A 27,391-nucleotide genomic window follows, 5' to 3' on the forward strand; every position below is an offset into this window, starting at 1 on the left:
TGGGGGAGCGCAGAGATTGACTGCCTGTATACTCTTCATGTTAAAGTCCGGACAGTCATTTCTGATCTGCCTTCAATGTTTGTTTTGTTATTCCTGCTCTTGCAGAAACCTAGCAGGAGCTTCACATGCAAAAAAAAGTGGCAATGTGATACTAGCTGAAGAAATGAATATAATTAATTCAATGAGGCAACTTCCAGTTTGGTGTTGTGACCAATGATGACCTCCAGACTGCAGATAGTAAGTGAAACACAGCTGCATAGTCTTTTTAAACATACTGCAGTTTTGACTACATGCTGTGAAAAGCTGGTTCCCAGTAAATCCTTTTCAACTCCCACAATGTTTCCATTGCTGAACAATATGACAGGGCTGCCAACATTGGGTGAGAGTTGGGAGTGAGAAATTTGCGAGAGACGAAGCCCGAGGGAGCATCGCGACCGGGGGGGGGGGGGGGGGGGTACGGAACATTTGCATTTTTCAGCTTGAAATTGTGCAATATGGTGCATACTGTAGCGAGTCTTATAACTTACACTTGAATGCAATATATATGCTTTAATTTGGATTGGAGCGTTTTTGAAAGGGGGGAGGCTGTGCGATCACTGATCACTGGGGTACCCAGTGAGGGAGTGGAGCAACCGAGTGGGGAGAGGCTGTGGAAGAAGGGTAGGAACTTTTTGAAATTTGATGTATTAAAATCATGTTTTAGTGCACTGTAGAAGTATGATTTCAATGTTTTTTGTATGAAGTATTTTTAAGAGGTAACTTTTTAAGGGGTAACTTTATCCACACAAAGGGTGATGGGTGTATGGAACAAGCTGCCAGAGGAGGTAGTTGAGGCAGGGACCATCCCAACATTTAAGAAAAAGTTAGACTGATACATGGATAGGACAGGTTTGGAGGTATGGACCAAAAGCAGGTGGCGTAGCTGGGACATGTTGGCGGGTGTGGGCAAGTTGCGCCGAAGGGCCTGTTTTCACACTGTATCACTCTATGACTACATTATACCTCCACCATACATGAATGCTTCAAAATCAAGTGATCAGGTTTTATTGCCATATACTCAAGCATAGAAACATAGAAAATAGGTGCAGGAATAGGCCATTCGGCCCTTCGAGCCAGCACTGCCATTCAATATGATCATGGTATTCATCTAAAATCAGTACCTCTTTCCTGTTTTTTCCCCATATCCCTTGATGTCGTTAGCCCCAAGAACTAAATGTAACTCTCTCTTGAAAACATCCAGTGAATTGGCCTGCACTGCCTTCTGTGGCAGGGAATTCCACAGATTCACAATTCTCTACGTGAAGAAAGTTTGTCCTCATCTCGGTCCTAACTGCCCCCCCCTTTATTCTTAAACTGTGACCCATGGTTCTGAACGCCCCCAACATCGGGAACATTTTTCCTGCAGTTACAGTAAGTGAAAATCTAGCAGGCAAGCAGGATGCTTTCTCCAACCACCCCCATTTGAAGTCCACTACCTTCCACCGTTTCTACCCAGTGCTTGGTACTTACTTCCAGCAGCCACTGGTTGTCCTCCAGGATGCACCGAGCCGCAGCCTGATCCATGCCGGTCACCTGGGCAAATTCGAAACCGAGGCTCTCTCTCTCTCACCCCTCTCTTCCGCTCTCTCTCCTCTCAACCCCCCTCTCTCTCTCCCCTTCCCTCTCTCTCCCCTTCCCCCTCTCTCCCTCCCCCACTTCCGCCCCTTCTCTCTCTATCCCTCCTTCCCTCTCTTCTCTCTCTCCCTTCCCTCTCTTCTCTCTCTCCCCTGCCCTCTCTCTCTCTCCCCTGCCCTCTCTCTCTCTCCCCTGCCCTCTCTCCCCTGCCCTCTCTCCCCTGCCCTCTCTCCCCTGCCCTCTCTCCCCTGCCCTCTCTCCCCTGCCCCCTCTCTTTTCCTCCCCACTCTCTTCCCCCCCCCTCTCTCTCCTCTCACCACCCCCCCCCCCCTCCATCTCTCTCCCCACTGTCTCCCTGGCTCCTTCCCCTCTCTCCACCTCCCTTTGAGAGTCTGTCCCTTTGGCACAGAGACTCCCGCGGCAGCGGCGCAACGCTTCCAACGCCTCTGATGACAGGGACTTGCACTGTCCGGAGTGCTCCATGGCCAGAGCTGCAGCGAGCGACACGCCGGCCCTGGCAAACACTCGTCCGTCCCGGCTCCCCGCATCTGTTCCGGCCGCTGGTTCTGCTCCCATCCCTCACGCAGCCCCGGCTCTCCAACACCCGCGGACCATGCAGTTTATCCGAGTTTTGAAATTTTCGTTGATCACAAAATTTCTCACCACTGAGCGTGAGAAATTTCTGATGAGCATGAGGGCGTGAGAGTTTGCTTGAGGGCGTGAGTCTCACGCTCAAAGCGTGAGAGTTGGCAGCCCTCAATATGATCTAATTTCAATTGCAAACGTCCATACAAGCAAATGTATTCTACTGAGTACAATTTAGCAAGAGGTACAATTTCAACCATGTTTCCATAATTTACACTTAGAAAGTTGATATTCACATGATTGAACGGAAACACCGCAAGACTATTTTTCACCCTTTTTCTTGCTTGCACCAAACACCTGTACAATGACTATAAGGCTTTATGTGTTAGGACCACAGTCTAGGGTTCTGCCCTACTCGCACGTGATGGCCTGGGCTTTGTCTAATAGCCTTTCCAAAGTTTCACAAGTGCTTTGTTTCGAGGTGGAAATATGCAACGTGCATGGAGCTGATGCATCATAAGAAAATATTTTGAATTGCTTTTTGCAACAAATGTAGAGAAAGATGTATGTTTTTTTTTTTTAAACGTTTAAAAAAATAAATAAATAAAGAAGTGAGAAGGCCTTGTTGAATTGGGAAGAGCATCTGTAAAGTGACAAGGTAAAATCGTCTGAAAGACTTGGTGTTTGCGAGTGTGGGATAAAGCTGTTTTAGTTCTGCAAATATGAAACTGACCAAGAAATCTTGCAATAATAAACATCATTTAGTTTTTTATTGTCATGTCGTACTGAGGTACAGTGAACAGCTATTTTGTTGCATGCTATATCCTGTCTGTGAAAAGTCTATACATAATTACAATCAAGCAGTCCATTGTGTACAAATACAGGATAAAAGGGAATAATGTTTATGCAAGATTAGGTCCAGTAAAGTCCGATTAAGGTTCGAAGGTCTCCAATGAAGTAGATGGTAGATTAGGATCACTCTCGAGTTGGTGTTGTTTGGCCTGCCCTGTGCTTGAAACTGCAATGGAAATGAAATGAAAATGCAATTAGCTGTTTGGCCTGCCCTGTGCTTGAAACTACAATGGAAATGGAAAATAAATGAAAATGCAAAGAGCTGTTTGGCCTGCCCTGTGCTTGAAACTGCAATGGAAATTGAAATGGAAATTAAATGAAATTAGTTGTTTGGCCTGCTGAAACCACTAATTTTGGCCCACAAGGCCCCTATTAGCCGAGAAACCAGTCCCTTTTGCCCAAAAAGCCCTTATTAGCTCAGGAAGAGCATTTTGGCCCAAAAGGCCTGAGTCAGGCCAGGTAAAGTCCAGAAAAAGTGACTCCCACTGAGATTTCACTTTTTTTTTTTTAAGAGCCCCTTTGGCCCATCAGGCCTGTACTAGCCCAAGAGGAGTCCCTTTGGACCATCAGTAAGTATTCTCCCTGCAAGTATTAAACCTCATCCCAGTATTTTTCTCCCTCCCTTCATTGGCTCTCTGTGAGATCCAGCCAGGACTTTCCTCCTTCATTGCTGTGGTCTGCAGAAAAAGATGAAAAATTTCTAAAATTGATTCTTCACCCTCTTTCCCCCCCCCCCCCCCCCTTCTTTCTCACAGTCTCCCACCTGCTTTGGGCAGAATTTCTGGCAGTTTCTGAGCTGCCCGCCCTGAGATATTGAGCTACCAGCCCTGAGCGACCAGCCCTGAGAGACTGAGCTACCAGCCCACCAGGCCTGAGTGAATGAGCTGCCAGCCCATCAGGCCTCAGTGACTGAGCTGTCAGGCCTGAGTGACTGAGATGCCAGCCCACCAGGCCTGAGCTACCAGGCCTGAGTGACTGAGGTACCAGCCCACCAGGCCTGAGTGACTGAGGTGCCAGCTCACCAGGCCTGAGTGACTGAGCTGCCAGCCCAATAATCCATTTGGCCCAAAATGTCCATAATAGCCCTCTGGAAACCAGTCCCTTCGGCCCACAACACCCATACTAACGTTCCAGAAAGTGCCCCCCCCACTGGCCACCAATATTGGAATTGGTGGAGAGGTGGAATATTGTGTTGGGGGACCAGCCCTCCCTTGTGAGCATCGGACCCAACGGGACCCACGTAGTCTAGTATCTAATAAAAGCAAGTCATGAAACTTGTTTGACTGTTTTTTACTGAATTTTATAATTATAAATATAAAAATAGTGTTTCATTTGCATGCTTAATGTTGAAACGAGTGTTTGTCAGTTTTGCATATGGGATATATTTTATTACTAGTCTAGTCACTGAGACTTGTTACAAAGCTGTCATTGTACTCATTCAACCGGGTTTGTTCACTTTGTATACCAGGCATTGCTTACAGCAATTTACTTTCTGCTTTGTGATGTTACACATCTTCTGAATGTTATGCTGTGATCCAGGACTAGCTGAAAGTTCAATCAGTGCCTCCTCTGTCACAAATAAGAAAAAACTAAGAATGATATCCATAATATTGTTCACACTGCATTGGCCTTCTATATTCCTTATACATTGAATGGCATAATTTATGATCGACTGGAGAATTGTGAGCATCTGAAAGTGTTTCTAATAGATCTAAAAGTCAGAATTCTGTGGGCAATTTCTCATTGAAATTACCTTTTGCTTCTTTTTTATATTTGAGCCCATTAGGGGCAAAGATTTTAAGTAAAATGGATAATTTGATTTGGTATGTTCCTAATACTGCTTTTTAGTTAAACATATGATGGATACTGTTGTCGGGAATTTTGAGAATTATAAGGAAGGAGTAGGTTATAGTTTGGTTAACTATGGAGCTCACATACCTGGGAGCATGATGGGAAAATGGCCAAGACAGAATGTAGTTAAAATAGCTAAAGCTGAAACATTCTGCTGAGAAGCAAGCTTTCTTATCAGTATGGGGGAGGATAGTCCTTTGTAGTTCTGTACAAACTTGACTTGAAAGAGCATTTGTCAAATAAACCAATTTATGAATAATAAGTCTGCAAGAGTTTGACACTTTCACCAGTAAACACCAATGCCCCAGCCAAAACAGATGAAGAGAAATAGGACTATGTATTTAAAGTATAGAACATAAAGATATTGAACTAACATTATTCATATGATTTTTATTATTTGATCAAAGATTAACCCAATCTCTCCGCATTCATAATTGTTTGAAACATAGAATAGTAAGGCTTGTGCTTGTACTAGCTATGAAAAATGTCAGCATTAGTATTACATAGTTCGGTTCTCTTGCAACTCAGCAGTGTGTGTAAAAGCAGATTTTCGTTTCGGGAATTAAATCTGCTGACGATGCCTCAAGAAGTGGAAACCCCATCTGCAAGCAGTACTGCAAGATTACAATTTGGAGCCTATTTAAAAGCCAGATGAGAACTTTTTTTTAAGTACAAACTCAACGGTCCCTTGATCTAATAGTCATTATGTGCTATGCATGTAACAATACAAGATGAGTTTAATTTTTTGCTGTTAGGAATAAAAAAGCCACCGAATTTGGAAATTGTGTCAAAAAACATACTGAAATGTTTTTAACTCAAATTTTTGTTGCAGTTTTGTTGATGAAGAATACTCTAGGTGTCCTTGCACCAAATGTTGCTTTAAGCAATGACATGCGTGTTTCCAACTATTTCAGTGCACTGACCACTAAGTTCCTGTGGTTAATATGCATTGGAGAATCAGCATAGCGCAGTTCATGGTAACTCTTAATCCAATTGGCAAAGCTATTCCATCTGGATGTATCAATGCATATAATTATCTAACCAGGAATGATTGTTATTTTTAAATCCAAGAGTGAAGGATATCAATTTTGCAAAATTAAAGTACAGCTCTTTTTATTGCATGTTTAGTCAAATTTCAAATAGTGGTAGAGTAACAACCAAAGTATTTAAAGAGGAAGTGTTCCCAACAATGTAAAATATTTTTAGTATGAGTGCCAGTGAGTTATGAAACTGGCTGGGAGGAGCTGTTTGAGCAATGCTGAGGACCTTAATCTGCATCAGCAAATTGCTGGATATGTAATTTTGGGACGCAAGCTTCTTTTTGGAAATGCCATCCCGGAAGCCACTTGGCCCATTGTGTCTATTACAACTCAAGTACTCGTTACGTGGATAGGATAGGTTTAGAGGGATATGGGCCCAATGCAGGCACCTGTGATTAGTGTAGATGGGGCAAATTGTTCAGTGTGGAAAAGTTGGGCCTATGGGCCTGTTTTCATGCTCTATGGCTCTCTACTTGTCTCGGGAACTGTTTTAAATTCTTGAAGTGTGTGCCTCTTGCACAGTTGCACAGTCCGTAGAGCTGCTGCTTAACAGTGCTAGAGACCCAGGTTCAATCCTGACCTCGGGTGCTGTTTGTGTAGAGTTTGGATGTTCTCCCTGTGACCATGTGAGTTTCCTCCGAATGCTCTGATTTCCTCCTATCTCCCAAAGATGTGTGGATAGTTAGCATTCTAAGTACTTGTATTCTAGATTTCCTGTTTTATTCACTATTTCCTTAATTTCAGAAAATTGTCCTGCATTTTTACCTCCTATGATTTAATGTTATACTATTCTTTCATCATCATTTAACCTTGCATGTCTTCCACCTTGTCATGTACATTTTCCACTCCTCTTTCATCCACCTCGCCTTAAACGCTGTAAATTTTCCGTTCTGGTGAAAGATCTTTGACCTAAAATCTTAAAGGGATCTAATTCCCTTGCCATTTTATGCCACCACCAATGCAGTTCTGTGTAAAGTGTTAACGTTTCATAAAGTCCAGTTCCAAGGTGTTATTGGATTTCCCCTCATAGAAAGATTGGTTTCAGCACACCTTGTATTGATCCACTGTACATATTTGCTGCTGTACATGTATTGACTTGCAGCTGTGACCTCTGAACTCACCAGGATAATTCTGCTACTTTGAGCATGAATGCTTTAATGATGGATGAGGAGTGGGAGAAGGCTCCTCCGGACTTGGAATTGCCTGCACATGAGACATATTCGTCGTCTGAGGACCATGGAGATCTTCCAGTGTTATAACGAGATTCTCCTGGCAGGTAGTTGTCCATTAGGCATTTCCAGGGACTAATAATTGCAACCGATGTCTATGAATGCCTGCTCTCTGCAATGGTAACAAACTTAAATGCCCACTCTGCCTGCATGATTGCTGGCAGGAGCAAAGGTCGGTGAAGTCATTCCTCCTTAGAATAGGGTGCTTACATGATATTCCAATACAGCAGCAAACTGTGAGATGTGGCATAGATCAGTAGCAGCAGTATGAGATAATCCTGAAACTAGGAGGCAAAGTGGCCATGCACCTGTTCTTTACAGGCAAAGTAGTCCAGGTGCTTGTGTAATGCTGTTTTAATGTCAAATCTGCCACGTCATCCCATGATGTTATGCTTCAATAAAATCACCCTTACTGTGATCTTACTGATCACTGTGATCTGTGTGAGGGGTGATCTTACTGAAGCGTAACATCATGAGATAGCATGGCAGATTTGACATTAACATATTTTATGACATTAGTGGAAATAAGGAGCAGCTATTTTAAAACGGAGATGTTTTGTTTATGGTGGTGAATCTGTGGAATACTCTACCTCAAATTTTTGAACATGTGACCAAAAAGGTTGAGGGCAGAGCTGTAGATGTTGTATATATGGACGTCAGCAAAGCATTTGACATGGTTCCACATGGTAGGCTGCTCTGGAAGGTTAGTTTGCATGGGATGCAAGGCGAGATAGCAGAATGATTAGAAAATTGGCTTCACGGAAGGAAGCAGAGGATGATGGTGGAAAGTTGTTCTCCACACTGGAGGCCTGTGATTAGTGGTGTGCCTCAGGATTCGGTACTGGGCCCATTACTATTTGTCATCTATATTAATGATTTAGATGAGAATGTACAAGACAAGATTAGCAAGTTTGAAGATGATACAAAAGTGGGTGGTATTGCAAATAGTGAAGATAGATGTAAAAAATTGCAGCAGAATCTTGATCGGTAGGGCACAAGGACTGAAAAATGGTTAATAGAATTTAAAACCGAGAAATGTGAGATGTTGCATTTTTTGAAGGTTAACATGGGCAGTACCTACGCAGTGAATTGTAGGGTTCTGGGGACTGTCGTAGAGCAGAGGGATCAAGGAGTGGAGGCACATAGTTCCTTGAAGATGGCATCACAGGTAGAAAGGGTGGTCAAAATGGTTTTAGGCACATTGACCTTCATCAGAATATTGAGTATTGAAGTTGAGAGGTCATGATGCATTTATTTAAGACATTGATGAGACCGCATTTAGAATATTATGTTCAGTTCTGGCACCATGTTTCAGGAAATAAGTTGTCAATTTGGAAAGGGTACAGATAAGTTTAACAAGGATTTAACCAGGACTTGAGGATCTGAGCTATAGGGAGGGCTTGAGCAGGCTGGGAGTCTATTCCTTGGAGTGCAGGAGGATGAGCTGTGATCTTCATAGAGCTACTTCCACACTGTATGACTTTATTGGATACGCTATTTGAGTGCAACTGCATACTCTCTTTGCCTTGGTTATGGCTTTACCCTGTAGTTGAGAACCTTCAGACAGTTATATTGCAGATAAATATGTTATTTTCTTATATTTCCATAAAACCGTTGTCAAACTCTTCTTCTCGCTCCAGCTTTTGAATCTTTTTGCGTCTCGCCTTGTCTTTTCATCTCTGCCTTTTCCCAACCATTCGACTATCAACCCCCCCCCCCCCCCCCACATGCATCTACCTATTACATGTCAGGCTTTTTTCCTGTCCCACCTCTCTTCCTGCTTTCTTCCCCTCCCTGCATGCACACATGCATGCCTCCAGAGATCCTGCCTGACTAGCTCAGTTAATCCAGCATTTTTAGTTTGTTTTCAAGCATCTGTAGTTCCTTGTGTCTACTGGGTTTTTTGGGGGGGTTTTCCTCAATGATTTCTATGGTGAAACCATTGTAGGAGTGGCTGAAAACAAGCATTTAGAAATTGGGTTAGAATTTAACAGAAAGATGGTTGCTCATTAAACGTTTCTTATTTTCAAGCAACAACAATTAGTTCTGTAAATCTGTGACAAATGTTTTGCTTTGCTTATCAGTTTGAATAATAACACAATTTTAAATTAAAATGCAGCATCACTCGTGTGGTTAAAAACAATTGTATCAAATGGGGACAATATTTTTTCTAATGCTTTCATGCCTCACTTATATTTGGTGTATGCTAATCCTTTGGCTCTGTTCCCTTTATTTTCCTTCCTCTGCTTCCATTACTTATTAGCTTCTCGTGTCCTTGGTGTAATCAGAAACAACTCTCTAAACTTCAAGTTTCTTTTAATGTCAATGTGAAATTAATGACCATTGACCCAGCCTCTATAATTAGACACTACATCAAAACTACGCCAACTTCCCTAACGTTTCTGCATCTCAGTGATGCAAGTCCTTGCAAATATCCAATGATGTCCATTTGTCTTGCACCACAGAATTTCCTATAATGGTGCACGTTGAAGAGTCATCACTATGACAATGTTGTTAACTCGGAATGAGGGAGCAAGTCGTTAAGCAGGGCTCTTACTCTGCTTCCTTGAAGACTTCATTCCTTTGCTGAGATTCTCCATCTCTATTATATTTGTTCTCGTAATATCGCATTTTCGCACCAGTGATATTTATGTCTCTTCTTCCTCATACACAAGTTACTTTCATTATTGTTGTTGTGGCTTTCATAGTATCTGTTCTACTTTGTCCTTGCCTCCACCTGTGCCAGAATAAAGATGGGCCTTCACTTGTCCTAGACTTTCACCTGAATTGTTGGTATTGGCCGAAATCATCCTGACTTTAACTTTTGATGTACCGTTAGAAATGAGACATACCATTAGAAAGGAGGAATTTCTTTAGTCAGAGGGTGGTGAATCTGTGGAATTCATTGCCACAGACGAATGTGGAGGACAAGTCATTGGGTATTTCTAAAGCAGAGATTAATAGATTCTTGATTAGTATGGATGTCAAAGGTTATGGGGGGGGGGGGGAGGAAGGAGAATGGGGTTGAGAGGGAAAGATAGATCAGCCATGATTGACTGGTGAAGTAGACATGGACCGATTGGCCTAATTCTATTCCTATTGACATGAGCTTACTTATGACTTGCTTGGATAAGTGGTTGAAATAGTCATGAAGTGCTGAAAAATGGGGGCCAGTGCATATGTATGTGTCTGTATGTCTGCGATTATGGCTGAGTCCACAGGAAAGAATGGTCTGCCTAAATAGTATTGCACTGATTTATCCAATCTGTGGTCACCCTTGTGTTCCTTTTCTGCTTGGAATAATTCATTTCTAAATAGGTAAAAAGAAAGTGCTGGAAGACAGCATCTGTGGAGAGAGGTGGAGGTACGGGGCTGAGACATCTCATGAGTAAATGTGCTAAGCAGCTTGTGCATAGTAAAATCTAATGACGCAAAACAGCTATGAAATTGTTAAATGAAAGAGATGCCTGTCAAGCATCAGAAAAGCAATTCCATGAATACTGCTATGGGATTGTGATTTCAAACATACCTTTTCATTTTATAAATTAACGAAATTATTTTAGTTTTAATCAGCAGTAAAAGTAGCATATAAATTTAATCCTTTGTACCATTTTTTATTTCTTGCTGCTTTTGCCTTTAAGATGTACCTTCAAATTTATGACATTTTATGCAAAACCTGTGGTAGAACAAGTGATAACTTTCCTAGTTATTCTCAATTCCTATCATTTTTCAAAAATAATTCAAATTGTTGTGCAGTTATATTTTCTTTAAAATTATTAATAGTCTTAAGGTGTTATGAGACAGTGTGGTGAGGTGAAGTTTTTTTGCATATTTTTAAAATCAGCGAGCACATGGATGAATTGCAAGGGTTTTTGCAACATGTCTGAAGAAGGGTCTCAGCCCGAAACGTTGCCTATTTCCTTCAGTCCATAGATGCTACCGCACCCGCTGAGTTTCCCCAGCACTTTTGTCTACTGATGAATTGCAAGTGCTTTTTTTACATGATTTTCTTTTTCATTGTTTAAAAATAAAATTTGTCATGAAGTAAGACCTCATGGCAGGATTTATCTTGCCTTGTTCATGGAATAGAAATGAGTTGTGCGAATTTGAAGCCGGCAACTGCATCTTTCAAGGGAACCTGCAAATAAATCACAGTGACAAGAAGCAATGTCTTTAATATAGGTCCTGTTTACAAGATTTATCTGTTGTGACTATTGGCTGGATTGAAAAGCATAAATATATTAACACTGGCCCAGTTCAAAAGAAATAAAGTACTTTGCTGCCACTCTATCAAGTTGGTGAAATATTTGTGGTGTTCTGCAGTGAAAATGTAATTTTGTTGAACAATCGATCAAAATATGAAGGATCAAACAATTGGTTCTGTGCCTCAAAGCAGTCTCAGATTATTTCCCACCTGCTATCAACTATGCTATATCTTAGCTATACATCCTGTCCTTTGGGGAATAAAAAGCAGATTTCTCATAGTGTGGGTGGTATCTAACACAGGTGCTCTGCAAGGATACGTTTTCAGCCCCCTTCTTTACTCCTTGTACACCCAAAACTGCGCAACCATGTACAAATCTAATTCAATTTTCAAATTCACAGACGACACCACCATTGTGGGACGGATATCAAATAATAACGAGACGGGGTGTAGGAAGGAGATCGAGAACCTGGTGTTGAGACAACAACCTTTCTCTCAATGTCAGCAAGATAAAGGAGATGGTGATCGACTTCAGGAAGTGAAGAGTTACATTGACGATGCCGAACGAGAGATAGTTGAAAACTTCAAATTCCTAAGAGTCAATATCACCAACTCCTGGACCATCCATATTGAAACAATGACTATGAAAGCACACCAATGTCGCTACTTCCATAGAAGGCTTAGGAAGTTTGGCATGTCCCCTACAACTCTCACCAACTTCTATAGATGCACCATAACCATATTACCATATAACCATATAACAATCATAGCACGGAAACAGGCCATCTCGGCCCTTCTAGTCCGAGCCGAACACTTACTCTCACCTAGTCCCATCTGCCTGCACTCAGACCATAACCCTCCATTCCTTTCCGTCCATATACCTATCCAATTTATTTTTAAATGATAAAATCGAACCTGCCTCCACCACTTCCACTGGAAGCTCATTCCACACAGCTACCACTCTCTGCATAGAAAGCATTTTATCAGGAAGCATCTGAGTTTGATTTGGGAACATCCAAGGCGGCAAGAAATTGCAGCGAATTGTGGACACAGCCGAGACCATCACACAATCAAACCTCCCTTCTATTGATTACATTTATACCTCACGCTGCCTTAGCAAGGCTAGCAGCATAATCAAGGACGTCGCACCCTGACCACTCCCTCTCCCATCAGGAAAAAGGTATAGAAGTGTGAAAATGCCCACCTTCAGATTCAGGAAAAGTTTCTTTCAAGCTGTTATCAGGCAACTGAATCATCCTACCACAACCAGAGAGCAGAGCTGAACTACCATCTACCTCTTTGGTGACCCGCGGACTATCCTTGATCGGACATTGCTGGCTTTACCTTGCAGTAAACATTATTCCCTTATCATGTTTATATACACTGTAAATGGCTCTATTGTAATCATGCATTGTGTCTTTCTGCTGACTGGGTAACACGCATCAATAGCTTTTCACTGTACCGTGGTACACGTGACAATAAACGAAACAGAACTGAAAAAAACTGAATGGATTTGGCCATTAAAAGGACCATTTTGCCATGATGCATCTTCACAGAAGAATTAATGAACTTAGATGTTGGAGCAAAAATAAACTGTTCAGCTATTCAAGCCTACTCTGCCATTAATTAAGATTGTGACTGACCTACTTCAACACCATTTTTCTGCATTATTTCATTTCATTAACATCTAGAAATCTATTGATATTTTTGAACATATTTGCTAACCGGGGTATCACCCTAGAACAAGTTATGGAGAATTCCAAACATTTAGCACCCTCTGGAAGAAATCTCTCCTTGGCTAAATGAGATTTATTGTGAGAATGACCTCCTAGTTCTGGACTCCTCAGCCAGGAGAAATTTCCTCACTGTTGATGTCCATAATCTTTTTCTAAGTTTCTTCCCACATTAGTCAATCAAAAGAATGTAAGCATAGCCAACTCGACCTTCTGGTATGCAATCCAGTCTAGTTACATGTGCAGTATGAAATCTCTGCCGAATACCTTGTATTGCATTACCTATTCTATTACCCTTCTGGTGCTGTTTCTTGAGAACCTAACCCAGTAAACCCAAGATGATATGTCTGAAGAAGGGTTTCGGCCCAAAAAATTGCCTATTTTCTTCGCTCCATATATGTTGCTGCACCCGCTAAGTTTCTCCAGCATTTTTGTGTACTCAAGATGATATATGCCTGCTATTGTTTGGGCTGAGCTAGCTTGAGCTAGAAACATGTCCGCCCACTTCAAGAAGGTGTTGGACATCACCAAGATGCACTTGAATTTCCCTTACAAAGGGAAGTGGTCCATTGTAATCACATTCTAAATTTGTCCATTGACCCTTGATTAGCATTAAGTTCCCTCAATACGCCCATTGAGCTGGTTATTTTGGACATATCAAGTTATTTTCTATATAGTGTGGAAAGTACAAAGATACATGGTTGTGGCTGCTATCCTGGGGTATCCAATCATGATATGAATGAATTTGTAGGTGGTCTGATTAGGAAGTGGGCAAATGGCATGGAAATTGGTGGAGTTGTGGATAAAGGAGATTATTAAAGGATAGATCAATTGGAAATTTTGGCGGAGCAATGGCAGATAAAGTTTAATTCAGACAAATGTCAGACATAGTTAAATGCAAAAGGAAAATATACTGTAAAGCTATAGGAGTATTGATGTACGGCCCGGGGAAGAAGCGACGCCCATGTCGGGGCGACCCGGCCCGGGGGAGGTTCGGCGCCCATGTCGGGGGCGGCCCAGCCCGAGGCTGAAGACGGCACAATACTCACGTGAGGGTGGCTGGGACGGTGTTCTGGCGGTGGTGGCCTGAGTCCGGGGTTCGGCCACGGGCCAGCGGCTGCGTCTGCAGGACTGGTGGGCGGCAGCTTCGACCACCCCGGGCCGCGGTGTTTGAGCCGCGGGACTGATTTATAACATCGCCCGGGGAGTATCGCCTCAGCGCAGAGGGAGAAGAGGAGGGAAGAGACTGCAGACCTAAGACTTTTGCCTCCATCACAGTGAGAAGATGCTGGGTGGACTCACTGTGGTGGATGTTAATATGTGTTTATTGTTGTTTTTTTATTGTATTATATGTATGACTGCTGCAATTTTGTTCAGACTTCGGTCTGAATGACAATAAAGGCATATCTATCTATCTATATTTAAGGGTACAGCTCCATAGGTCCATACCTTTCTATAAGAGGCAACATATGGATAGGATGGTAAAGAAAACATGGAATGGTTGCCTTTATTGATTGGGGCATTGAGTGTAAAAATTGGGAACATATGTTTGAAGTGGTATAAAACCCTGTTAGGCTACGTTTGCTGTATTGTGCGCAAGTCTTGTTACCATACTATAGGAAGGAAGTGGAAGTTTTGGAGAGAGCGCAGAAGAGATTCACCAGGATATTGCCTGGATTGGTGTGTATTATCTATAAGGAATCTAAGACAAACCTGGAATGTTTTCTCTGAACTGAGGCTGAGGGGTGAGTTGATAGAAGTTTAGTCTAGACTGAGAGAAGTGTTTAATTGTACTGGGCTCAGAACAAAGACATTTTCATATGCTCTTATTAAACAATAAATAATCCAATAAATCTTTACTACCAAGCAACCAGACCAATCTATCTATCTATGGCATTCACTCCAACTTGGGGTTAAGTGGTGACATCTGCTTCATGCTGTCCTGGTGCTGTGTTAGCCATTCGTCATGATGCAGTTTCATTCATAAGTAAGCTAGGCGGATGATCAGTCCTCTCCTAGCAAGAATGAAAGAACACAATACATGACAGAATTCAACATAAAACATAAACATCCACCACAATGGAACCAGCACATCCTGCTCTGGTGGAAGGCACAAAAGTTAAGTCGATCTTCCTCCTCTGTTCACCCATGGTCGAGGCCGTGAACCCTCCACAGTCGCCGCTACAGATGGCCCGATGTAGAGGCCCTCTCACAAAAAGTCCAAAGAAACACACGAGCTGCTGGCGAGGCTGCCGCGCGCAGCGCCATCTTGGGGGACCTAATCATAATGTAAAACCAAAGTATATGGTGCAATCAAACCAAAGTCCATAATACATTGTCACTGAGGTAGCATTGTGGTTAGGGCTGTGGTGTGTGGTTCAAGAGCCTCATGGTTGCTGGGATAAATTCGTTCTTGAACCTGGAGACCACAGTTTTCCGGTTCCTGTACCACATTCCGATTGGTAGTAGAGAGATGAGAGCATAACAATGATGTTGTGGGCCTTTGATATTAGCTGCATTTTTGAGGCTGTGCCTCTTGTAGATGACTTAAAAAAGACACAAGCTCTGGGTGACCATGAAGGACAGATGTGTTCTTGATGGCTTTTGTTGCCCTGGCTGGCTCCTTTCTAGGATTGAGTCATGTCCTAATGCACGCCCAAGATACAAGATACATTTATTTGTCACATGTGCCAGTTGGCACAGTGAAATGCAATCACCATACAGCCATGCACCAAAAATAAAGAACACAACAGACGATAGAGTTCAACATAAAACATCCCCTCACAGCAGAATCAAAGTTTCCCACTGTGAGGGAAGGCACCAAAGTCAGTCCTCTTCCTCCAATGTTCACCCGTGGTCGGGACCTCCCCGAGCCCTCCGCAGTCACCACTACATGCGGCCCGATGTTCAGACCCGCTCGCCGGGGCGATGGAAGTCCGACGTCGGGACTGGAGGACCTCCTCAGCAGCCTGGACATCCGAGTCGGCCACCTCCTACCGGAGTCCGCGGCTCCCAAAGTCCGCTGGGCAGAGATGCAACGCTGGCGGCCCTCGGCAAAGGGCCCCAGGATTCTGCGATGTCGGTCAGCGCCGCCCGCGTTGGAAGCTCTCCAAACCACAGCTCCGCGATGTTGGAGCAGCGGCCCAAAGCTCCGGAGCTCCAAACGGCGATCCAGGTAGGCATCGCCCGCTCCGTGGTGAATCCAGCGCCGCTGCTGCTGCAGCTCCGGTCCTTGTCCCCGGCAGGAAAGGCGGCTCCGATCCAGGTGGTAGGCCGTGAGGAGGGGGGCGAGGACGCGACTCGGAGAAATAGTCGCGTCCCCGCCAGGAAGCGACTGGGAAACAGTTTCACCCTTACCCTGCCCCCCCTCCCCCACATGGAAAAGTCAAAGATTCCCCCCAAAACAGACCCTAAACTGACCAAAAATTAAAAAAAAGATTGAAAAACAAACGGGCTGTAGGCAGAGGCTGCTTTCAATGCAGCGCCCATTCCCCACTCTTCACCCCCACCAATAATTTGCAGATAATTATTGGAATGGAGTACACAAGCTTAAATGAGTGAACAGACCAAAGGTTCTAGCTTGCATTATGAGATACAAAATATTATTGTATCTTAAGTAACGAGCATTGTAAGTAGAGATGCATTAAAATTGCAACATAGAAAACATTTTGCAGGCTAGTAAAGTAGTTTTTGAAATGTTACTATTAAACTTGATGTGCTACTTTGTAATGTAGTGAAGTATGGTGGCCAATTTGTGCATGAGATGCATGTTTTTGAGGCAACTGGGAAAACTCCCCAGCCTCAATGCTATGGGATTTTTTTTGTTTGACCTATTTATGGTAGACGAAACCTACTGTAATTACTATCAAAAAGCTGGTATGTTCATTTGATGTTCTTTTTGCAAATGGTGTGTTTTTATTTGAATCTATCCCTTCTGAAATTTGCAGAAAGCCTATGTTAAATTCTCATACTTGTCTCCAGTAACATAACCCAAACCACAATCAGTCTGAGGAAGGGTGTCGACCCGAAGTGTCCCCTTATCCCTATTCTCCAGCTATGCTGCCTGAGCGGCTGAGTTACTCCAGCACTGTTCTTTTTTGTAAACCAGCACCTGCAGTAGTTTGTCTCCATGTAAAAAGGAAAAGATATTATGATTATGTTCATGTCAAGCTCTAATGGCTGCTGATGTATACCATTCAGTCATTGATGTAAAATTATACATCATTATATTATATCTCACACCTTTCTGTGAAACAGATGGAAGCAGTGTGATATATGCACAAATGTTCATCATCAGCACCATCAACCATGACTTGCATTTCCTTTATCCCAACAATTTTTCAAATATTACATTGCTGTAAAGTCTCTTCATGAAGAGACACTTCATGAAGGGCAGAATACAAATGGAAGTTTTGCTTGTTATGCCTATGATCGTGGATTGATTTAGAACGTTTTGTTGGGAGACTAATTTGTGCACCATTAAAACAATAATTTGCCCAATATGAGAAAGTGAAAGCTGCAGTCAATCGTCACAATATTTGAAGACGTGATATACAGGCAAATTTGTTTACATTTATGGCACAAATCTAATAATTTCTAGCACTTACCATTTTCTGTTTAGTTGTGGCTAACAGTGGGGAGATGGAATTCATCTGTGGTTTGTGGTGATTTGCCGCTCATAGTACGACTCTTCCTCCCTACAAATCGCCAATAATGAAGGGTATTATAGCTTGCCATTATTCCAAAGAAATGTTAAAACTAGTCAGAATTTGAAATTGCAGCAATAATGTGCTATAATTAACACTTTTTTTGACTTCCCTAATAACGCAGTGGGAGGGACCCGAGAATCGCAACCCCAGCTTGACTCTGGTGGAAATGCGCTCTTAATTTGGGCATTACTCCCACATGGTAATGCGACAATATTTAGAGAAAGCAATTTTTGTTTAGAATTTATTCTGGAAATGTTCACTGGTTGTCTGCAAATTGGATAGATCTAACTGTTCCTTTGCATGACATCAATGCAGACTTGAAAGAAACAATTGAAATATTCTTATGATCCACCTGCGACATTTGAAAATACCATTAGAAAAAATTAAGTCAAGAGTGTTTTATCGCCAAATATGTCCCAGATAGAACAATGAGATTGTTACTTGCAGAAGCACAAGAATATGTAAATTAATCCTGACATTGCAAAAATGTGAAGCGAATTAGGATATTTTATACCTTTTTAATGAAAGGTTACGTGATAATTTTTTAAGTGCAATAATGATCATCCTCATATTTTAATGCTTGATTGGTGCCAGTGGTAAGTGTGAATTTGAGTTAATCTGTAGAGAATTATGGAATTCAATCATAGGTTATGCTTTATATGAAAATAAATCTCTGCTGATTGATAAGAGCTTGCCTGATCTTGGGCATAGTCTGCAATAAAATTTATGAATATATACTGGGTTAAGTTAATCAAATAGACAGCTAATGTAATACCCCGCTTTGGCTTTTTTTATTACTTGCTTTTGATGTGAACAATTTTGATCTGCCTGCTTCACCTAAAATCTTTTTTTTTCAGACATGGTCCAGTGCAATGTGCTATCTGCTATCTTCGTGTTTATACTTTTTTGTTCCATGCTTGCATCTTCCAGGCAGGGATTTGGGATCCCCTTGCTTTACCTGCCTTGGCTATGACCATTGTCCCTGTGTGTACCACCTGTAAATTCTACAACAAGTTGGTACTGTGATTCCGTAAATTAACTTTCACTTCTTTGTTTTCCACACTCTAAATCCTTTGTCTCACTGCCTTTATTTTGCTATTTGCTAATCACACCTATGCTGGATTCTTCTACTAATCATTTTTCTCTGAATTATGTGACAAAAAGCCTATTATTTTTAACGCAAGTTATCCAAATGCACAAGCAGCGTCTAGATCAATCTTATCTCTCTTGATTATCTCCCCCTTTACAGTCAAATCCTAATTTTATTCACAGCTAACCTTGGAAAGCATGAACAACCCTGAACCATTTAGTTCCGTGGAAAGCCTTTTCAGTTTTTGATCATAAAACTATAGCTGCTGTTTTTCATATGTTCAATCCTGCTTTTCAAATCTTACAGCCTCTAATATGAACATTTTACTTCTTACTTTCCTCAAACATCACCCCATCTCCTTGGTGTCAGTTGTTTCAAGCCGCAGCAATAATAGTGATATTCCTTTCTCAAAGCCATAAGCATCCTTCACTAAAGTAATTAAGAATCATCTGAATGAATCATTGATCTTTGCATTTTGTTTGTTTTGTGATCCATCGCTGCATATCTGTTTTATAATGGTTCAGTTTCTCTGACCAATGTCGTCTATATGCATTGTTAATTGTTTGTATGTTAGTACTATAAGTTAGTCTTCTCATCATTTAGCAAACAGCATTAACATGCATTCTAATAACATCAAGTTCAGGAACATTGCTGTAATTTACTTGATCAAGTAAAAATGACCATTTGGGTAATGCAAGTATATGGATATGTATATGTATAAGAAAGGTTTAGAGGGATATGGATGGGGCATCTTGGTCGGCATAGGTAAGTTGGACTGAAAGTCCTGTTTCCATGTCGTATGACTCTAAAAAATATGTTATAGTGATGCCTATCGAAGATATCACTTAATTCTAACCAACATGAATAAGATGTCAGTTAAATTGCAGTGATTCCTTTATAAAGTAGCAGTCTTTCGTATTTGAAGGTAAGTGGAAAAAGTGACGACGAGGTGGCAAGTAAAATTTACTCATGGTGAGAATTAGAACTCTGGTCAATGCACAATAGCAGTAGATATGTGCCAAGGGGTCCATGTGCAATGGCAGTAGATCTATAGGGGAGAATATGTGTTCGGCACGGACTAGAAGGGTCGAGATGGCCTGTTTCCGTGCTGTAAATTGTTATATGGTTATATACCAAGGTTATGGTATCCATGCAGGTTAACAGTAGATCTACACCAAGAGCCAAGCCAGCAATATCTTTGAACAACACTTCTGCCCTGCTGCTGTTTTCCTGTAATACTCAGCTGAATGGATATCAAGACATTTGGTGTTGTAGTATATCTCTACTCCTTCTAGCCATTGTAAAGGGACCATCCATGTCAACTACATTTTGGGTGCTGAACTGGAGCATGAGGTAGTGTCTAAGAATGTGACACGGCACAGACACAAGTGGTTGCAACAGATGATAGAATTGAAAGCGGCAACACAAATGAGCCACGTGCTTGGGATCCATGTCATTGCATGATTAATGAGCAGTACTTGTAACTACTATTATGTCTCCAGATTGACCAGATGTCTGATGGTCTTTGTTTTTATCTATCACTTCATCCTCTCTGCAGCAACCAATATCATAGCAATATTTGTCAGTGAGGCACGAATGAGCCCTGAACGATGGGCATTAAGCTTCAATCAGTTAACATAGAAAACATAGAAACATAGAAAATAGGTGCAGGAGGAGGCCATTCGGCCCTTCAAGCCAGCACCGCCATTCATCGTGATCATGGCTTATCATCCCCTATCAATAACCCGTGCCTACCTTCTCCCCATATCCCTTGACTCCACTGGCCCCTAGAGCTCTATCTAACTCTCTCTTAAATCCATCCAGTGACTTGGCCTCCACTGCCCTCTGTGACAGGGAATTCCATATAGTTTGCATGCCTTCAATGGTATGTATTGTATCCTGCACAGAGGAAGGTTTTAATGTCAAATATCCCAGTCCCAGAACATGCCTACAAGACTTCCTTAAACAAGTGTCATCTCTATCATCACTAGTGGTTTCATTAATTGCCCCCTTTCCATAATTCAGAAGTAGGGATTATGGCGCATACATTTTCTGAGCACCTTGACCAATATCCCTGTTAATGTTATATCCAAATACTTTATCATTTCAAGGCAAACAAAAGCATTCAATCAATCAATCAATCTGATTTATTCATCACATACACAATAAAGTGCAGTGAAATGAACTTGACAGCAGCGGTACAATAAAAAAAGAACACACAATACACAATAAAAATTTAACACAAACATCCACCACAGCATTCTTCACTGTAGTAGAAGGCACAAAGTACAGTCAGTCCTCCCCCATTTCCCCCCGTGGTCGGGGCTATAACCTCCGCAGTCGCCGCTGCGGGCGGCCAGATGACAGGCCCTCTCGTCTGGAAGGTAAGTCCCGAATTGGTGCTTCCCTACCGGAGACCGCGGCTTCAGGATGACGTAGGCCGCAGGGCGGCGGTCGGAGCTTTTCTCCAGGGACTCCTGGCGAGGGATCCCGCTCCGGATGGTAAGTAACTAAGTCCTGTAAGTCCCCGCTGCGCCTGCGGCTAGAAGTTCCGCAGACCGCGGCTTCAAGATGTTGAAGGCCACGGGCCGGCGGGTCGGAGCTCTTCTTCTCCAGGGGTCCCCAACAAGGGATCCCAGGCTCCGGACGCAGCGCCTGCAGCTAGTAGCTCCGCACACCGTGACTTCAGACTGAACAAATCAATGAGCCAGCGATCAGAGAAATTTCATGCTGCGCCCGCTGCTGAAGCTTCGGGCCCGACTCCGGGAAAGGCCGCACCAATTCTTGGTGTTAGGCTGCGAGGGAGGTGACATGGAAAAAGTCACCTCTCTGTGGAGGAGGTGAGCAAAAGCGGTTTCCTCCTTACCCCCCCTCACCATCCCCCACACAAGACACACTGAGAGACATTAAAACACATATTTGGACATACTAAAAAAAACAAAAATAGTAGAAATGACTAACACGCTGCTGGCAGGACAGCCGTCTCACAGCGCCCCCACCGACCATTCAAGTTGGATTCTATTTCAAACACATCTTTATAGATGCAGAAGATAGACACAAAAAGGTGGAGTAACTCCGCGAGACAGGCAGCATCTCTGGAGAGAAGGAATGTGTGATGTTTCGGGTCGAGATTCTTCTTCAGATATGTATATGCACACACTCCTTAACTTGGGCTCTAAGTATCTGTTCGAGTCCCAATCACTGCACATTATGTTTAGGACTGATCGCAGGCTTAATTGCTGGGCTTCTAGAGTCCAGGGGTTCTCTGCTCTTTGTGACGATCATCTCCTGCCTTGGGGATGTCAGTGCCACCTTTGCCCCTTGCTTTGAGCACCCAGAAGGACTTTGGAAGCAGTCAAGGTTCTTCACTACTAGGCGAGGTTGATTAGATTACTGATGGGGACTAATTATGCCCCTGCTGAGAGCTTCTCTTTGCTTGGCCATTTAGATAGAGAGATGAGAGGGCCATTAGCCACCAAAGGATAATAAGTTTGGAATAAGCAATGAATGCAACCTTTCACATGAGAGAGGAGTGGGGAAACCTTGGCTCTATTTGGTCTGCCTCTTTTTTTCCCCTCTCTCCCTGGGCCGATGCTTGAAAATATTTTTCCAAATTGGCGGACTTGCATTGTGCTCATTATCACTTCGTTATCACCTAGCCATAGTTTCATCAACCTCTGAGCTCAGACTGAATGTCTGGCCCAGCTTGTTTAGTGGATTGAATCTTGCACTACTCTAAAGTCAGGTTGGCTAATTATCACAGATGGTTGCACAATATTAACTTTTATTTGCAGCAAAAACATGGACCGATATATGGCAAATCCCCTAAATACTGCACAACTGTCAGGCAATTACCACTTCCAAAAGTCTATCCACTCACCCTTGCTCTTCCTCACTATTACTATCACTGCCATCAACATTCTGGGTCATTACTGACCAGAATGTCAAGTGATCCAACTACGTAAGTACTGTTGTGATCAGAGGGTGGTTATCCTTTCAGTAATGCCTGAAATCCCAAAGTCTTTCCACCTACTATAAGACACCACATCAGGTAAGTGAAGGAGCACCCTCCAAATGTCCAGATTAATGGTGCTGTAACAATTCTAACAGCTTGGAATCATTTAGGTTAAAAAAAAAAAAAAAATTTTTTTAAAGTAGCCCGTTTGATAAGTGCTTCATTCACCATTTTCCCTCCACCATTTGCATTTCCTTCAGGTAGATCTAGCTGTCATTAGCAATGCTCTCCAACTTAATGATCATTTGTCTCCATTCTCTCTTCTTCATTTGATCATTTGAAGTGTTTCTCTCTTTTGCTTGTTTTCTAAAGGCCATTGACCTGAAATATTAACTCTTCCTCTCCATAGATACTGCCCAACCTGTCTTTTTCTGGTTTGGCTTGCTTCTCCTCCAGAAATATCATTTGTATCACCAAACCTTGCCTTAGCTGGCAGCAACATTTGCATTTCTGACTCCATCTTTGGTCTCTGCTCTTTTGCAGAGATTCCTTTTTGTTCTTTCCATCCAACTTCTTTCTCTACAATTTGTTTTTGAAAGTTCCTAACTTTGAAACGTAATGAATCTAAAATGTTAACTGTTTTTCTCTCTCCGCGCTTACTGTCTGACTTACTGGATCTCTCATTTCATATTTCATTTCGGATTTCCACCATCTTCGGTTTTTGTTTTGCAAGATTCTGATCAATTTCATAATTTGTTATGAATGTAGGCTGTTTGTTAATATTAACATCAAAATGGGAAAAAGATCTATTTCAAATCATCAGACCAATGGATCACATTACTGATCCTAAATAAAACCTGCAGTGCAAACCTGTGCATTATTCATTTAAACAGAACAGGTCTTGGCATTTCCGTGAAAGGGTGGGGAATACATCTGCCTGCTGTATAACATATAGACCAAGTAATCTGTAAGTAATATTTGAGTGCAGCAAGCGATGGAATTAAACAAAATTATAAGGCTAAATAATTTGGGTTCCTGCTACAAGCAAAGTTAACACCAGATACATTTCTAAGTCTCACAAGTACATTAAAAACCATGTTCTGTTTATATCAGAGTTGTCAAGGTTTGAAGATGCATTTCATTTAATTAAAGTTAGAAAAAGCACATAATTCACAATAATTTCCACTAATTTGAACCAATCATCTACAAGATCTAATTATTGCGTATACATCCAGAGTATGTTTCATTTACTTAGTCTGGATGAGATTGTAACAGCTTGGTTAAAGCATCATGCCCAATTGACTTTCACTTTAAAGTTTTGAAAAGTGCACTAAATGACAAAATGCAACCATTTGCCTATGTTGGAGGAAGGAGTCATGAAGTGGTCAATGGTAATTATAATCTGATAATAAGCAGTTGAAATTTATTCCTTGAATCTTTATGAAAAAGCTTTAAAAAGTGTGTCAATATAATTGTGCATCTCGAAGATTATTTTTGCAGTTTGCAGTTCCACAGAAAGTAAAAGAAGAAAATAATCTTTCATTCATATACATTTTCTTGCACTCCCAAGTGAACGAGAATTAATGAAGTACTTTTGCAATGTTGCCACAGTTGTGACATGACTACTGCTATTTATCATGCTGTGATGACCACATGATAATGATCAGATCTGTTTTTAAATTGCTAATTGAGGGATAACAATTCAGCAGAAAATCGAGAGCATCTCCCATGATCTTCAAAGTAGAACCATGGAATATTTTCTATGTACCTTGGATCAGATAAGCCATTGATGAATATTTGATTGGATGGCAGCATGTCTGGTTTATTTTTATTTAGCGAATGCAAAGTCCTTTAGCCAAGCAGTTGCCTCTTGATCTGCTGTATGAAGGGTGACAAGTCCTCCTTTGAGTCTTTGTTGAGGGCATGCTTCAATGATGTGTTGCATTGTTTGCTGCTCTCCACAAGCACACCGTGGGGTTGGGCTGCTGCCCCATTTGTGAAGGCTGGCCAAGCAGGGGCCATGTCCAGTCCTGAATCTATTCAGCGTCGTCCACTGCTTCCTTGGGAGATTGGTGCCAGGGACCGGTAGGGTGGGGTCTAACACCAGATGTTTATTTGGGACGTCCTTGGACTCCCATTCCTTTTTCCAAGCTGATTGGATGGTGAAATCAGCTGGTGGTGGGTTCTTCCAAATTGGTCGTCTAGATGGAAGTCGAGCAGTGAGTGGGTTGAAGATGTCCATGTGAATTGGCAGGTGAGGGGAGTTTTTGGTCTTTTGGAGCATCCTTTGAGTGAGGACTACTCGCCGGATGTGTGGAGGGGCTATGTTGGATAGGACAGGGAGCCAGGGGAGTGGTGTTGAGCGGATTGTTCCTGTGATGATCCTCATTGTTGAGTTCAATTGGGTGTCCACATGGTGTGTTTGGGATGACCTGGACCAAACAGGGTACAATATTCGGCTGAAGAAAATGCAAGGGCTAGTGCTGAAATGCGCAGTGTGGGGGCTGCTGCCCCCCACTTTGAGCCAGCAAGCTTACTGAGGAGATTGTTTCTGGACTTCACCTTAGCTGCTGTTTTTTTTTAGATGTTCCTTGAAGGATAGGGTCCTGTCAAGGGTCACTCCGAGGTAGGTTGGAGTGGGGGCATACTTCAGTTTGGTCCTGCTCAGATAGATGTTTGGTTCTCTTGTGGCTTCTGCATTATGGAGGTGGAACACACTGGAGACCGTTTTTGCTGGGCTTGGTTTTAGGCGCCAGGTTTTGCAGTACTCGTCCAGTTTAGCAAGGTCTTCATTGAGCACCTGTTCCAATGTACCAAAATCTGGTGCTTGGAAGGCCAAACAGATGTCATCTGCATAGATGAATTTGCAGGATTTGGTGGTGGGTAGGTAATTTGTGTAAAGGTTGAACAAGGTTGGGGCTAAAACTGACCCTTGCGGGAGCCCATTCTTCTGCGTTCTCCATGCACTCTTGTTCTGTCCAAGGTGAACTCTGAACCTGCGGTTGGAGAGCAGAGATTTGATGGTTTCTGATGCCCAGGCAGGGAGTGCTTTGGTGAGTTTTAGGAAGAGGCCTTTGTGCCACACAGTGTCATAGGCTGCGGTGAGATCAAGGAACACTGCCCCGGTCTTCAGTTTGTTCTCAAAGCCGTTTTCAATGCAGGTGGTTAGGGCCAGAACTTGTTCTCCTGTGCTGCTGTCCTTGCGGAAACCTGCCTGATCCACACTGAGAATATCTTCTACTCCTGGAGATATACGTTGTAGTATAAGGCGTTCTAAGATTTTGAGTGGGACGCAGAGTAGAGAGATTGGGCGGTAGCTTGCTGGTAGTTTTTCGTCTTTGCCAGGTTTTGGTATAGCAATGACTTTTGCTGTCCGCCATATCTTTGGGATGGAGTTAGTCTGTATGGCCCTAGTGTAGAGTTGGGTCAGCCAGGTTAGAGCTCGGGGGCCCAGGTGTTTCATGAGCTCTGGAGAGATGTTATCATAACCTGCTGCCTTTCCACATTTCAGGCCCTGCAGGACCTTCTCCAGTTCAGCCACCTCGAAGGGCTCAGGGTTTCTTTCCTTTCCAGGTGTTCGTCGAAGTGTCCTTAGCTCTGTTGCGACAGCTCTTCTGGTGGACTTGTCTTGGGATGCTTTTGCAATATTCAGTAGGTGGGATGCAACCTGGTTGGGTGTGACAGAAGGTCGGCTTTGGGTAGGGGGTTTCTATGCAGCTCCTAGGCGGCGGATGAGGCTCCAGCATTTTCTGCTAGAGTGGGTGAAGTTTAGCTCTGTTACTGTCTCCTCCCATTTCCTTTGCCGAGCTGAAGATAGTGATTCAATGAGATGTTCTGCTATCTCTGCTATTTGATTGGATGGCAGCATGTCTGGTGATGCTGCACTTTCAGTACTTCAAAGGCTTGTCAGCCAAGGTTAAGCAATAATTTTATGTAATTCAAGATGGAGAAAATGTGGCAGAAGTTAATGTTCCAGTGTGATGGTGGGAAGCTCAATTGGTTGTTTGAACGATTCAGATAAACCTTTAGGGAAATTGATGTTTGCAATGACTCTAAATATCAAATTAGTTTCAATAATTACATTTTAAGTTTGCCTTAACATTAATTGATTATATTTGCTCAGGGCTAATCTTATAGATTCCATAATTCATGGTCATAAGGCAGACAAATGGAAAATTATTGTTGAGAATAGCTGGCTGAATAATGGATATCTAACTAAAATTTAAATTGTTCATATTAGAAAAAACCTTATTTGTCCTGTGAATTTTCTTTCCTCCTCCAACCCCCATCTGTGCGGCATTAAATGAATGTGAAATTGCCGTTTCTAATACTCAGCAGAACTACCTTTTAATTATGAAATGAACTATTGCAAACTTGTTTTAATCTTTGGAAGCTAATGTAATGACAAAGTTTGTATAGTTGGAAATACTCAGAATCAGTAAAACCAATGTATATAGCTTGTCTGAAGAAGGGTTTCGACCCAAAACATCACCCGTTCCTTCTATCCAGAGATGCTGCTTGTCCCGCTG

At 42.4% G+C, this 27,391-nt stretch overlaps 1 protein-coding gene across 3 annotated transcripts in view; it reads left to right on the top strand.

Annotated features, from left to right (window-relative positions):
* The window catches only part of pag1 (phosphoprotein membrane anchor with glycosphingolipid microdomains 1), a 118,787-nt gene that overhangs the window by 17,548 nt on the left and 73,848 nt on the right, over positions 1-27,391 (top strand). Inside the window, exon 1 of one of the 3 annotated variants that reach the window (XM_033019227.1) lies at positions 105-237. The exons of the other annotated variants lie outside the window; for them this stretch is intronic. The gene's annotated coding sequence lies outside the window, so the exon portion shown is untranslated. Of the gene's footprint in view, positions 1-104; positions 238-27,391 lie in introns of those variants that run through there. 3 annotated transcript variants of the gene reach the window in all.

The sequence above is a fragment of the Amblyraja radiata genome, chromosome 4 (assembly GCF_010909765.2).
Source record: "Amblyraja radiata isolate CabotCenter1 chromosome 4, sAmbRad1.1.pri, whole genome shotgun sequence".
Classification (NCBI taxonomy): domain Eukaryota; kingdom Metazoa; phylum Chordata; class Chondrichthyes; order Rajiformes; family Rajidae; genus Amblyraja; species Amblyraja radiata.